The sequence below is a fragment of the Rhinolophus ferrumequinum genome, chromosome X (genome assembly GCF_004115265.2).
Source record: "Rhinolophus ferrumequinum isolate MPI-CBG mRhiFer1 chromosome X, mRhiFer1_v1.p, whole genome shotgun sequence".
Lineage (NCBI taxonomy): Eukaryota > Metazoa > Chordata > Mammalia > Chiroptera > Rhinolophidae > Rhinolophus > Rhinolophus ferrumequinum.
The window spans coordinates 40,000,232-40,013,404 of NC_046284.1; the positions used below are offsets into that span (position 1 = coordinate 40,000,232).

The following is a 13,173-nucleotide window of genomic DNA, read 5'->3' on the forward strand; positions in this document are numbered from 1 at the left end:
TAATTGTTTATTTTCTATCTCACCATGGTAGGATGTTAACTTCATAAGGGTGGTAATTTTTGTTTGTTTCAGTCACAGGTATAATCCCCAGTGCCTGGAATAGTACCTGACCTATAGAAAGCACTCAGTAAATATTTGAATAAGTGAATGAATAAATGAATGAAATGGAAATTTTTTTCTTGGTGAGAATACAAATACTGGCTCTATGAGAGTGATAAAATCCAGTTTAGAGGAAATCAAGAGTGATAAACCTCATAATGTATACCCAATATACTGTATTGGAATTAGCTTTCAGAATCTTTTGGATGCATTTACAACATAGGAAACTGTTTAAGATCAGTAATTAGGACTTCAGTTTTGTTAGCATAAGGAGTACTTTGGATTAAAAATATGACCTAGAAAAATAATTTACCACTGCGGAGATATTGCTAATGAATTCCCATTAGCTATGGAAGAGCTGGAAGCTGCTTAAATTACAGGTGAAGTGAATTTCAGAGAGTTCATGTCAACTTTAGTAACATGGCATCTGCTATTTGGTTATCATCTGAAAGAAAACACCAGTTAGTGTAAAGTGATTCAGGAAGGAAGAGGCATTCCTATTAAATGAAGTTGGACCCTGAATGTGGAGTTTAAATTTATGCTGAGAAGAATGATGGATTAGGTATCTGGAGACCCCATCCTTCACCTGTACTCGACCACTGTCTGCTGAGGCAAATAAATTAGTCCTCTGTTGCCTCATCTGTAAAAAATTTAGTGCCTGGATTAGACTCTGAGTTCTTCAAACGATGACACATTGTTCTATTTATCATAGTGATACCAGTACCTGGCATACTGTTGATAATTAATACAGGCCTATTAAATGAATTAAGTAATTATATAAAAAGTTCTAAATCAGTCTTCCAGAAATTATATCTTTTCTTGACTGAACTACAGCCCTCCTCTCTCAGGGAAGCTTATCCTTTCCTAATGGGCCTACGAGGTACTAACTGCCCATAAAAGCAAGGAGAATGAGGCCAGGAATTTCTCTGTGCATTGAATTCAGAAGATAATGGGAGAGTTGGGTTCTAGGTGTCATTAACTATTTTGACCTAATGCCATGCAGGTGAATCTGGGGTCAAGCGTGTTTGAAAGAAAAGCTCCAACCTGAAACTGAAGGTGATTCTTTTTATCATCCTTTGATAATCCCTCATTCTTATATTCACCCCTAAAAATTCAAAAGGTAAAGACTTCTTCAAACTTAATGCCACACTTCCTAAATGTAGAACACCAAGCTCTTCTGAAAATGTCAAATGTTAAATGTACTTCATATCATTTCTGGATGGACACACAAGAAACTAGTACTAATGGTCACCTCTGGAGAAGGGAAGTGGGGGATTAGGGGAAGGGGCAGGAGGCTTATTTTTTTTTATGTTCCTTTATAACTTTTGAATTTTGTTCTGTGAATGTATTTCTTATTTGAAAAGTAAATTCAAAAAATAAATATATTAGATGTGGTCAATAATTCGTTAGGTTGACTAATACCATTGTGTTTCAAAGCATTTATAATTTACTTCTGCAGTCCTTAATATTGCTTACCTTTGCTCCTTAGAGTAAGTGTTCAATAAATTTGTTTAAACAAGGAAGTTTGTAAACATCTACTATACAATAAGTTTTACAAAAGGTGATTATATAACTTTTACTGGCTTTCCATTATTCAAGTAAAAAGACTACTAAGGACAAAGGTACTGGGAACAAGTTGATGATAAGTTGGTAAGCATCAGGAAACAAGAAACAAGGAAAATTAGCTATGCTTAGATGTAGAAATCAATGTTGCTCAGTCAATCAAAGGAAGGATTTACATTAACAGCAGAGTACTGATAAATGAAGTGTTATCTTGTCAGTACCATCTCTAACTTATTAGCTGACCTGTGGTTAGACATTTAATATTAACACGTCCTATATTCATAATAGCCAAAAAGTGGAAACTACTCAAATGTCCATCAGTAGATGAATGGACAAACATGATATATCCATACAATACAATATTATTGAGCCATAAAAGAAAAAAGTATTGATGCTATATAAAGTATTCACATGCTATAATGTGAATGAACCTTGAGAACATTATGCTAAGTGAAAGAAGCCAGACACAAAAGACCACATACTATATGTTTTGTTCATATGAAAGACCAGAATCAGGAAATCTATAGTGACAAAGTAGATTAGTGTTTGCTTAGAGCTGAAGAGGTAGGGTGTTGGAGAGCTCAAGAATATGGGGTTTCTTTCTGAAGTAATGAAAACTGCCTGTGGTGATGGTTGCACATATCTGTGAAAAAATCTGTACTAAAATCCACTGAACTGTACACTTTACATGAGTGGTATAGAAGTGGTATAGAAGTTTTATCTCAATAAAACTTCTTTAAAATGTGAAAAAAAAATATTAAATTCCCCAATTTCCTCTTTGACTCTAAAGTCAAACAGTTCTCACAATGAAAGTGAGATCCAGAACATTCGCTGATGACCGTTCTTTTAAAACAACTAAAAGAGAAAGAAAACCAAGGAAGCCAATTGCTTAGTCTTCTTATAGGTTTGCATCATTATGTACTGTATTCAATGTGATTCATAAGTTACTGATTTGCTGATTAGGATTTCACAATTTAATCTTTATACAATGGAATATTATTCATCCATAAAAAGGAATGAAGCATATTATTCAGCAAGGACTATTCATGGCCATTTATTTTTCACTCTTTCAAATAGATATGTGGAGACCTGCTGTGTGTCAGGCACACTGTGAAAGAACTAGGAGAATGCGGTCTCCCCTCAGGGTTTATTTTCCTTTCTCCCTAGAAGTACAGTTCTTTCTATAATACATGGCAAGAATTTAGTACTACTCTTTGAAGAAAACCATATAGTACAGCAGACATAGTACACCCACGCATAGTACATCCATTTGATTCTCTCCCACCAAAATGAAACAATGACCAGATTTGGAATCCTGGGTTTTCCTGCTCATTTTAAAGTCTGATAATCAAGAAGTTCAAGGCAGGAAATTAAGGTATCAGCTATACCTATAGTTACTTGCTATCATCTGTGAGTCGGATAAAATTTAACAGAATACTGTATTACAGAAAGCACGAGAGCTGCGTGTACAATTAACACTGAATCAATGTTTTTCAGGCTTGTGCATACATGGATATTTCCAAAGCTGCAAAACCAACTACTGCAGAAGTACATGTTGAGCACAACATCAACAATTTAGAAAAGCTGGAAAGAATTTTATTTTTGTAAAAACTAAATGGGGTGTGGCTCATTTTCTTGCCAAAGGGTTATTTTATTCCAAGACACTGGTGTCTGCTGACCTTCATTTATAGGCTGAGCAATGTTCTATTTAAGTAAAATTAACTCATAATGGGCACTTTTTTGGGGGATGCAATAATTATTGCAAAGAAATAACAATGTTTAAATTTGATTTGTTCTTAGTTTAGATTTGATTATATTGGGTTATAAATGAATGTCTTTGTTCACAGAAGGTTTAAATTTAGAATTTTATGTTGAGAAAAAGGGCCATATTTAAGTTCATTTTCTACACGTGAGAATATTTTTAGGTTTCATGAAATCCAATATTACTTGTGTGTTTTTCTCTTTTACTAGAATGCAAGAGTATTTGATCCATCTTTATAGCTCTAGCACTTAACAGTCTTTATTAAATTTTTTTTAGTTGAATGAATGATGAAACCATTCCACAAATAGACTAATTATGGTATTGTCCATATTGCTATCCTGGGCTAACTATTACCCCATCTGTAGTTTGTACTATTTTAATATATACTTGAGAACTTTGGGCACATTTTAAAGTTTTCCTGAGCTTTATATCTGTTTATAAATGGCCTATAGTCCTTCTTTTACATAATACCGACATATTTCAAGGTACTTGACATATCAACCATCTCTTCAGCTTTATAGAAATCTTCTGTGGTTAGGGAAGTTTTCCTTCTTCTGTTAGCACCTATAAATATATTCTAGGTTTTTATTTTTTCCCTAGAGGGCTGAACACTTTGACTTAGGATAAGACACCAAATGTATGGGTTGGCTTTTATTTTTAAATACGCAAATCTATCAATATTGCTTTTCTGTTATCTATACTTAATGATAGTTTTTTAATTATCATAAGACAAAATATAAAGATTTAAGTATTCATAAACACTGGCAAAAATGATTCAACTGTATCTTTAAACTGGAGATCCACAAATTGCTCAAAATATCTGTTGACTGTGTCAATGTCCTTGATCGTTTCCTAGTTTTTCCTTTTAAAAACTTCCACTAGAGGAAATAGTGGACATTATAAATTTAAGATTAATATATTTTGGACTCACCCATTTCTAAAGGTGACATGTCATCTTGGAAAGATGCTGATTTAATTTATAACCTTTTGCCTTCCCCAGGCAAATAAATAAGTTTTCACTAATTTATTTTTTCTTTTCTCCTATTTTTTCAAAGGTAAACTTTTTTTATTATTAGTTTCAGGTGTACAAAACAACATAATGATTAGACATTTACACCCCTCACTAAGTGATAACCCCAACAAGTCTACTACTTACCTGACACCGTACATAGCTATTACAATAAAAGGTAAACTTTTTAACATTCTTCATTTCTACTATTGTAGAAACACTGAAGAACTTGAAGCTTTTTTTTTCCTCCCCCCAAAATCAGGTATCAACATTACCTATACCTTTCATCCTGATCTAAGCTATATTTGTTAGTGGCAATGAGTTTATAATGGTGTCTACAATGTATTAAAAGAGTCATGTTTCGAATTCTCCTTTGAGGGTAAGTTCTTTAGACTGCTGGATGGCATATACTCACAAAAGGGTAAATTAAATGGTAAATAGGTTTCTTAGCTAAGCCAACCTGGAACTTTGTTAAAATCTTCCACATTCACAATGAAAAGCAATATTTTCACAATGCCATTAAATAAATAAAAAAACTATCTTATTTATCTTGAGTGGTGATACTTAATTAGAGGAAAATGAAGATATAAATACCTGGCAAAGATCATCTAAGGCAACATTAACTGACTTGTAAATGGGAACCTTTATTAAGCAGCCACTATATGCTAGTTTTTAATAAATGTTCTCTTTTAATTCTAAGGCCAACAGTACAAACAAGAGGTATTGTCCCATTTTATAGATGGAGAAATTGAGGTTTAGAGGACTTAAGAGAACTTCCCCAATATCACAGAGATATAAAGTAACAAAACTACTGGAACCCCTATTTCATGCTAAAATCCATTCTGACTATGAAATAGCATGTACATGATCCCTCTGGGGGAAAAAAAAGAGGTGGTGAGAATCAGTTTTCAGGTCAGACAAACCTTCCACATCACTTCTGGATCACCATAGAATACCCAGACTAACACAGTCCTTAGTGAGACTGGTGAACTGAGAGAAGGAGAAAAACATCAGGGAAGGGTCTGTGAAGCAGCATGAGATAAGTTTAGAGAGGGCTATGCAGTACACAATGAGCCATTCAGATATACAAAATATTCATTAAGTCAAGTGTTTGTAATTTGGGGAGTCACCATATACTGAAACTAGGCACAAATTATTTAAGCAACCTGAATGAAATATAAAATTTTGAGTTTTTTGAGTGATGTCAATGTAATTTAAGAGACCAATAGCCTGAAATTTAAAAACCCTATCAACAAATACAGTCATTTAACCAACTCCAGGATTAAGTTTCTCTAGGAAACTGAAGGTTTATGGTCCCAAATAACCTCTGTATTTTTTTATCTTTATTTTTATGTTTTTAAGATTTTCATTAAAAGTATAGCTAACATTATACTAGTTTCAGGTGTACAACATAGTTATCCAACATTTATATGCCTAAAGAAGTGATCACCATGATAGGTCTAGCAACCATCTGACACTGTACCATCTATCACAATATTATTGACTATATTCCCTATGCCGTACATTACATCCCCATAAATTGTTTTTTAATTAGTTTCAGGTGTACAAAACAATGTAACAGTTAGACATTTCACCCCTCACAAAGTGATAACCCCTATCCCCCACTCTATTGCCCCTCTGACATTGTATATATCTATTACAATTCCATTGACTCTATTCCCTATTCTGTATTCCATATCCTGTGACTATACATATATATTTAAATTATAGTTGACATACAGTATTATTCAGCTTCAGTTTCAGGTGTACATCTGTATTCTTAAACTGAATTTTATAGCAACCTGAAATCTACAGGCTACTTAAAAACAAACCTGTCTCCCTTCCTCCACTAACAGTTCCGTTTCAAAAAATAGAACTTCCTATGATTGTATACCGCACAGGACTCTACTTCATCCTGCTTTGCACCTGTTAACTAGATCAGAGGAAAGCAAAATATTTCCAACACATATACTTTACCTAAACTAGCACCAGTCAGTTTAGTCACTTATGATATACTATATAAAGAAGAGCTTTTTCTTTTGAGTGCCACTGTTTGAAATTAAGGCTTGTTTTGCTTAAGCCGATGTTTAAATTTCACAGATTGTCAAAGGAATTCATCTTTAAAAACAAGAATCGTTGCAATTTCTCTTCTAGTATTTCTCTCAAAAAATAATGAGTCACAAAATGCTTCTTGCCCAAGAATATTCCCTGAAGCATTACCTATAAGATCCAGATGATGTATTACAGAAATGTACACTTCAAACCTATGTAACTTTACTAACCATTGTCACCCCAATAAACTTTTTTTAAAAAAAGATATGGAAAAGAAGAAAAAAAAAAGATATGGAAACAACATGAACTTCCAACAACCTGGAATTAGTGAAATAAATTATGAAATATTCACTACATAGAATATCATATGGTGACTTTGAACATTTCAAAAATATCTGATTACAAGAAAAACATGGTCATAATGTAATAAGTGAACAGAATGGAAACAAACTGTGTATACTGTATGATCCCGACTGTAAAAATATCTAACTTTTTCTCCACATAGGAAATAGATCAAAAATATGAAAAGGACTGACGTCATCAAAATGGCAGCATGAGGTGAGCCTCAGGAAATCTCTCCTGGAATTTCCAACAGATTAAACAGCTTTTACTCCACAAGGACTCCCTGCACAGCAGACAGGCAAGACGAAGAGGCTCACTACTGAATTCACCAAAAGGTGGGCAAATTGGGTGAGCAAGGGAGGAGGAAAGGGAGAAGTGCGGCCACAGAGCCTCGCGGGCGCACAGCGCAGACCTGGCTCAGTCCTCTGAGCTCCTTGCATCCCAGAGCTACCGCAGAGCTGGAGAGGGAATAACTCGGACTGCTAGGGCTCTGTTTATGGCCCACAAGGCTGAGGGGACAGCATATAACACGGCTGAACCCAGCGCTCACGGCAGAGACCTCGAAGCAAAGACTGAGGGAATAAGGCTGAAAAACGGTGGTTTAAACCCTCACTGCCACAGAGAACAGAAACCTTAGGCACTGAGACTAGCTGCCCCCTCACTACCTTCCCAGGGCTCGTCCCGCGCCCACCTGCCCTGTGCTTGAAGTGGAACAGTAGCAGTGTCAGATCAAAAGAACAGAATATTTGCAGTTCTGAGAACTGTGGTCCGCAGACACAGATTCGCAGCCCAACTAGTTCCGGCAAAGTGGAGGGAGCTCTGAAAGCAGGACCGGCTGTAGTGATGGTCCGAGCCACTGCTCTGGGCCACCTCTCACAACTCACCCCACCCCTGTCCTCACCTATCTGGGCGGATCCCTGCAGGAGTAAACACAACTGCTGAAACATACGGGCTCTGACTCTGGGGCAGGAAGAGATTTGGAATTTCAAAAGCTCTCTGTATACCCACAGTGACGCGGCGCCCTATGACCCAGGTGAACTGTTAACAGAGGGGAAGCCCGCCTTCTAGGGAATCCCCCCATTGTGTGAGAAGCTAAATAGTGCAGAGAAAACATAACACTACAGTGTGAGAGAGAAAAGAGGGCTACAGTCAGAGAGAAAATAAAACATTCTACCAACGGATAATGCAAAACAAAAGAAAGACCTCTTCCTATCAACCTGTTGCAGAAGCCACTCCTGTCGATGTCTAGGAAGAGAAATAATAAATCAGTAACTGCCATGAATAACCAAGGCAACAAGACAGCTCAGAAAGAAAGTGAAAAGTTTCCAGAAAAGGAACTTAAAGATATAGAAATATGTGACTTAAATGACAGAGAATTCAAGATTGCAGTTCTAAAAAAACTCAACGAGATGCAGGAAAACACAGAGAGGCAGTTTAATGAACTCAGAAAGACAGTCAAAGCACAACATGAGCATTTTACGAAAGAGATTGAAATTTGAAAAAAGAACCAAATAGAATTTCTGGAGATTAAGAACTCAATAGAAGAAATTAAAAATGAAATAGCCAGCTTTGGTAATAGAGTTGACCAGATGGAGGAAAGAATCAGTGATATCGAAGATAGAAACCTGGAAATGACACGGATGGAAAAAGAGACTTGAGACTTCAAAGAAATGAAAGAACTCTACAAGAACGTTCTGACTTCATCAGAAAGAGCAATGTAAGAATAATGGGCATATCAGAAGGAGAAGAAAGAGAGAAGGGAACAGAGAATATATTCAAACAAATTGTCGATGAGAACTTCCCAAATTTGTGGCCAGAACTGGATCCTCGAATCTAAGAAGCAAATAGAACACTTAATTACCTCAATCCCAACAGCCTTCTCCAAGGCACATTGTATTGAAGTTGTCTAAAATCAACGACAAAGAATGAATCCTCAAGGCAGCCAGGTAAAGAAGATGGTAACCTACAAAGGAAAGCCCATTAGATTATCATCAGATGTTCACCAGACACTCTACAAGCCAGGAGGGAGTGGAACCAAATATTCAAACTATTGAAAGAGAGAAATTATGAGACAAGAATAATATATCCAGCAAAGATATCCTTGAGATATGAAGGAGGAATAAAGACCTGTCCAGACATACTGAAACTGAGGGAATTTTCTAATACACTACCTGCACTACAAGAAATACTAAAGGAGGCTATTTGATCACCGTCAACAGGGACAATTTGTGGCAACCACTACATAAAAAGGGGGAGAGTAAAAGCCTGAACCAGAATATGGGAATGGAGAAAGTAAGCATGTTGAAGAAAATGGAATACACTAAACATCAAATTTCTTTTACATAAACTTAATGCTAACCACTCAAAAAAATCCAGAACTGAAACATATACTGTAATAAAAGAAAAAACAGAGGGAAACATCATAGAATACCACCACAGAGAAATAACAGACAGCAACAAAAAGGCAAAGAAACAATGGAGACACAGCATTACCAGAAAACTAAAGATAGAATGACAGGAAATCCTCACATATCAATAATCACCCTAAATGTAAATGGACTGAACTCACCAATAAAAAGGCACAGAGTAGCAGATTGGATCAAAAAACTAAACCCAACCATATGCTGTCTCCAAGAGACACATCTCAGCTACAAGGACAAGCATAGACTCAAAGTGAAAGGGAGGAAATTGACACTCCAAGCAAATGGTATCCAGAGAAAATCAGGTGTATCCATACTGATATCAGATGAAACAGACTTGAGGGTGAAAAAGATAACAAGAGACGAAGATGGACATTTCATAATGGTAAAGGGGACTATGCAACAACAACACATAACAGTCATCAATATTTATGCCCCTAATCAGGGAGCACCAAAATATACCAAGCAACTACTAACAGAACGAAAGGGAGATATTGACAAAAACACGATTATACTAGGGGACCTAAATACATCATTGACAGGTATGGATAGATCATCCAAACAGAAAATAAATAACGAAATAGCAGCCCTAAATGCCACATTACATGAAATGGACATAATTCACATACATAGAGCACTTCATCCTAAAACATCAGACTATACATTTTTTTCCAGTGTACATAAACATTCTCAAGGATAGACCATATATTGGGACACAAAACTAACCTCAGCAAATTTAAGAAGATTGAAATTATACCAAGGATATTCTCTGATCACAAGGCTTTGAAATTGGATATCAACTGCAAAAAATAAAGGAGAAAAAAACACAAATACATGCAGATTAAACAACATGCTTTTAAAGAATGACCAGGTCAAACAAGAAATTAGAGGAGAGATCAAAAGATACATAGAAACAAATGACTATGAAAATACACCCTACCAAATTTTCGGGATGCAGCAAAAGCAGTTTTAAGAGTGAAATTTATATCATTACAGGCCTATCTCAAGAAAGAAGAAAATTCCGAAATAAATAACCTATTGTTACACCTTAAAGAACTAGAGAAAGAACAAGGGAAACCCAAGGTCAGCAGAAGAAAGGAAATAACAAAAATCAGAGCAGAACTAAATGAAAGAGAGAACAAAAAGACAATAGAAAAAATTAATGTGACAAAGAGCTGGTTCTTTGAAAAGATTAACAAAATTGACAAACCCTTGGCTAGGCTCACTAAGATCAAAAGAGAGAAGACACTAATTAACAAAATTACAAATGAAAAAAGGGAAGTTATCACGGACACCACAGAAATACAAAGGATCATCCACGAATACTATGAAGGACTATATGCCACCAAATTCAATAACCTAGAAGAAATGGACATGTTCTTAAAAACATACAGCCTTCCAAGGCTGAACAATGAAGCAAAATCTAAACAGACTGATCACCAGTAATGAAATTGAATCAGTCATCCAAAGCCTTCCCGAAAGCAAAAGTCCGGGACCAGATGGCTTCACTAGTGAATTCTACCAAACCTTCAAAGAGGATCTAATACCAATACTGCTGAAACTCTTCCAAAGAATTGAAGAAGAGACAATACTCCCTAACTCATTTTATGAGGCCAACATTACCCTGATACCAAAACCTGGCACGGACAACAGAAAAAAAGAAAACTACAAACCAATATCTCTGATGAATACAGATGCAAAAATCCTAAACAAAATTCTAGCAAATCAAATGCAACAATGCATTAAAAAGATTATTCATCACGCCCAAGTGGGGTTCATCCCCAGAGCACAAGGATGGGTCAACATCCGCAAATCCATCAATGTGATCCATCACATAAAATAAAGGACAAAAATCCTATGATTATATCAATTGATGCATAAATAGCATTTGACAAGATACAACATCCATTTATGATTAAAACACTTAATAAAATAGGTATAGAAGGAAAATACCATAACATAATAAAGGCCATATATGACAAGCCCTCAGCTAATCTCATAATTAATGGTGAAAAACTGAAGCCCTTTGCTCTACGTTCAGGAACATGACAGGGCTGTCCTCTATCATCTCTGCTTTTCAACATAGTGTTGGAAGTCCTTGCAAGAGCAATCAGGCAAGAGAAAAAAATAAAAGGCATCCAAATTGGGAATGAAGAAGTTAAATTGTCACTCTTTAAAGATGACATGATGCCATATATAGAAAACTCTAAAGACTCCATCAAAAAGCTATTAGGTGATGGAAGGGGAGCTGACTCTGGGTGGTGAACACACAGTGTGATTTATGGATGATGTGATACAGAATTGCACACCTGAAATCTATGTAATTTTACTAACAATTGTCACCCCAATAAATTAAAAAAAAAGCTATTAGAAACAATCAATGAATACATTAAAGTTGCTGGCTACAAAATCAACGTACAAAAGTCCATTGCATTCCTATATACTAACAATGCAATCTCAGAAAAAGAAATACAAAAAACAATTCCTTTTCCAATTACAACAAAAAGAATAAAATAGCTAGAAATAAACTCAACCAAGGATGTGAAAGACCTATAACCTGAAAACTACAAGACATTTTTAAAAGAAATTGAAGAAGACACAAAGAAATGGAAAGACATTCCATGCTCATGGATTGGAAGAATCAACATAGTTGAAATGGCCATATTAACCAAAGCAATATACAGATTTAATGCAATCCCCATCAAAAGCCCTATGGCATTTTTTAAAGAAATAGAACAAAAAATCATCAGATTTGTTTGGAACCACAAAAGACCCTGAATAGCCCAAGCGATCTTAAGAAAAAGTTCAGTGTTGGGGGTATCACACTCCCTGACTTTAGCTTGTACTACAGGGCAACAATAATCAAAAGACCATGGTATTGGCAGAGAAACAGACACGTAGACCAATGGAATAGAATTGAGAACACAGAAATAAACCCCCAGAAATATGGACAGATAATTTTTGACAAAGAAGCAAAAAACATACAATGGAGAAATGACAGCCTCTTCAATAAATGGTGCTGGGAGAGTTCGAAAGCCTCGTGAAAAGAATGAAACTGGACTGCTATCTGTCACCATGTACCAAAATTAATTCAAAATGGATCAAAGACTTAAGCATAAGAACTGAAATGATAAACTGCATAGAAGAAAACATAGGTACTAAACTTATGGACCTTGAGTTCAAAGAGCATTTTATGAATTTGACTCCAAAGGCAAAGGAAGTAAAATCTAAAATAAATGAATGGGACTATATCAAACTTAAAAGCTTCTGCACAGCAAAAGAAACCATCAAGAAAATAAAGAGGCAACCAACTGCATGGGAGATTTTTGCAAACAGTGCCTCCGATAAGGGGCTAATATCCAAAATATACAACGAACTCATGCAACTCAACAACAAAAAAACAAACAATGCAATGGAAAAATGGGCAGAGGACCTGAAGAGACATTTCTCCAAAGAGAACATACAAATGGCAAATAGGCATTTGAAAAAACGCTCAACATCACTAATCATCAGAGAAATGCAAATAAAAACCACAATGAGAGATCGCTTCTCGGCCTTTTGGCTAAGATCAAGTGTAGTATCTGTTCTAAAGGCCATATATGACAAACCCACAGCTAACATCATACTCAATGGGGAAAAGCTAAAACCATTCCCCCTAAGATCAGGAACAAGGCAAGGATGCCCATTATCTCCGCTTCTATTCAACATAGTTCTGGAAGTTCTTGCCACAGCAATCAGACAAGAAAAAGAAATAAAAGGCATCCAGATTGGTAAGGAGGAAGTAAAGTTATCATTGTATGCAGATGATATGATACTATATATAGAGAACCCTAAAGACTCCACCAAGAAGCTATTAGAGCTGATAGATGAATTTAGTAAAGTGGCAGGATACAAAATTAATATTCAGAAATCAGTTGCATTTGTAT

The 13,173-nt window shown here is 35.7% G+C and overlaps 1 protein-coding gene and 1 pseudogene across 4 annotated transcripts in view; one reads left to right on the forward strand and one right to left on the reverse strand.

Moving 5' to 3' along the window:
- The window catches only part of PLS3 (plastin 3), a 100,833-nt gene that overhangs the window by 77,394 nt on the left and 10,266 nt on the right, over positions 1 to 13,173 (reverse strand). The gene's annotated exons all lie outside the window — the stretch shown is intronic.
- On the forward strand, positions 12,790 to 12,898 carry LOC117030507 (uncharacterized; annotated as a pseudogene).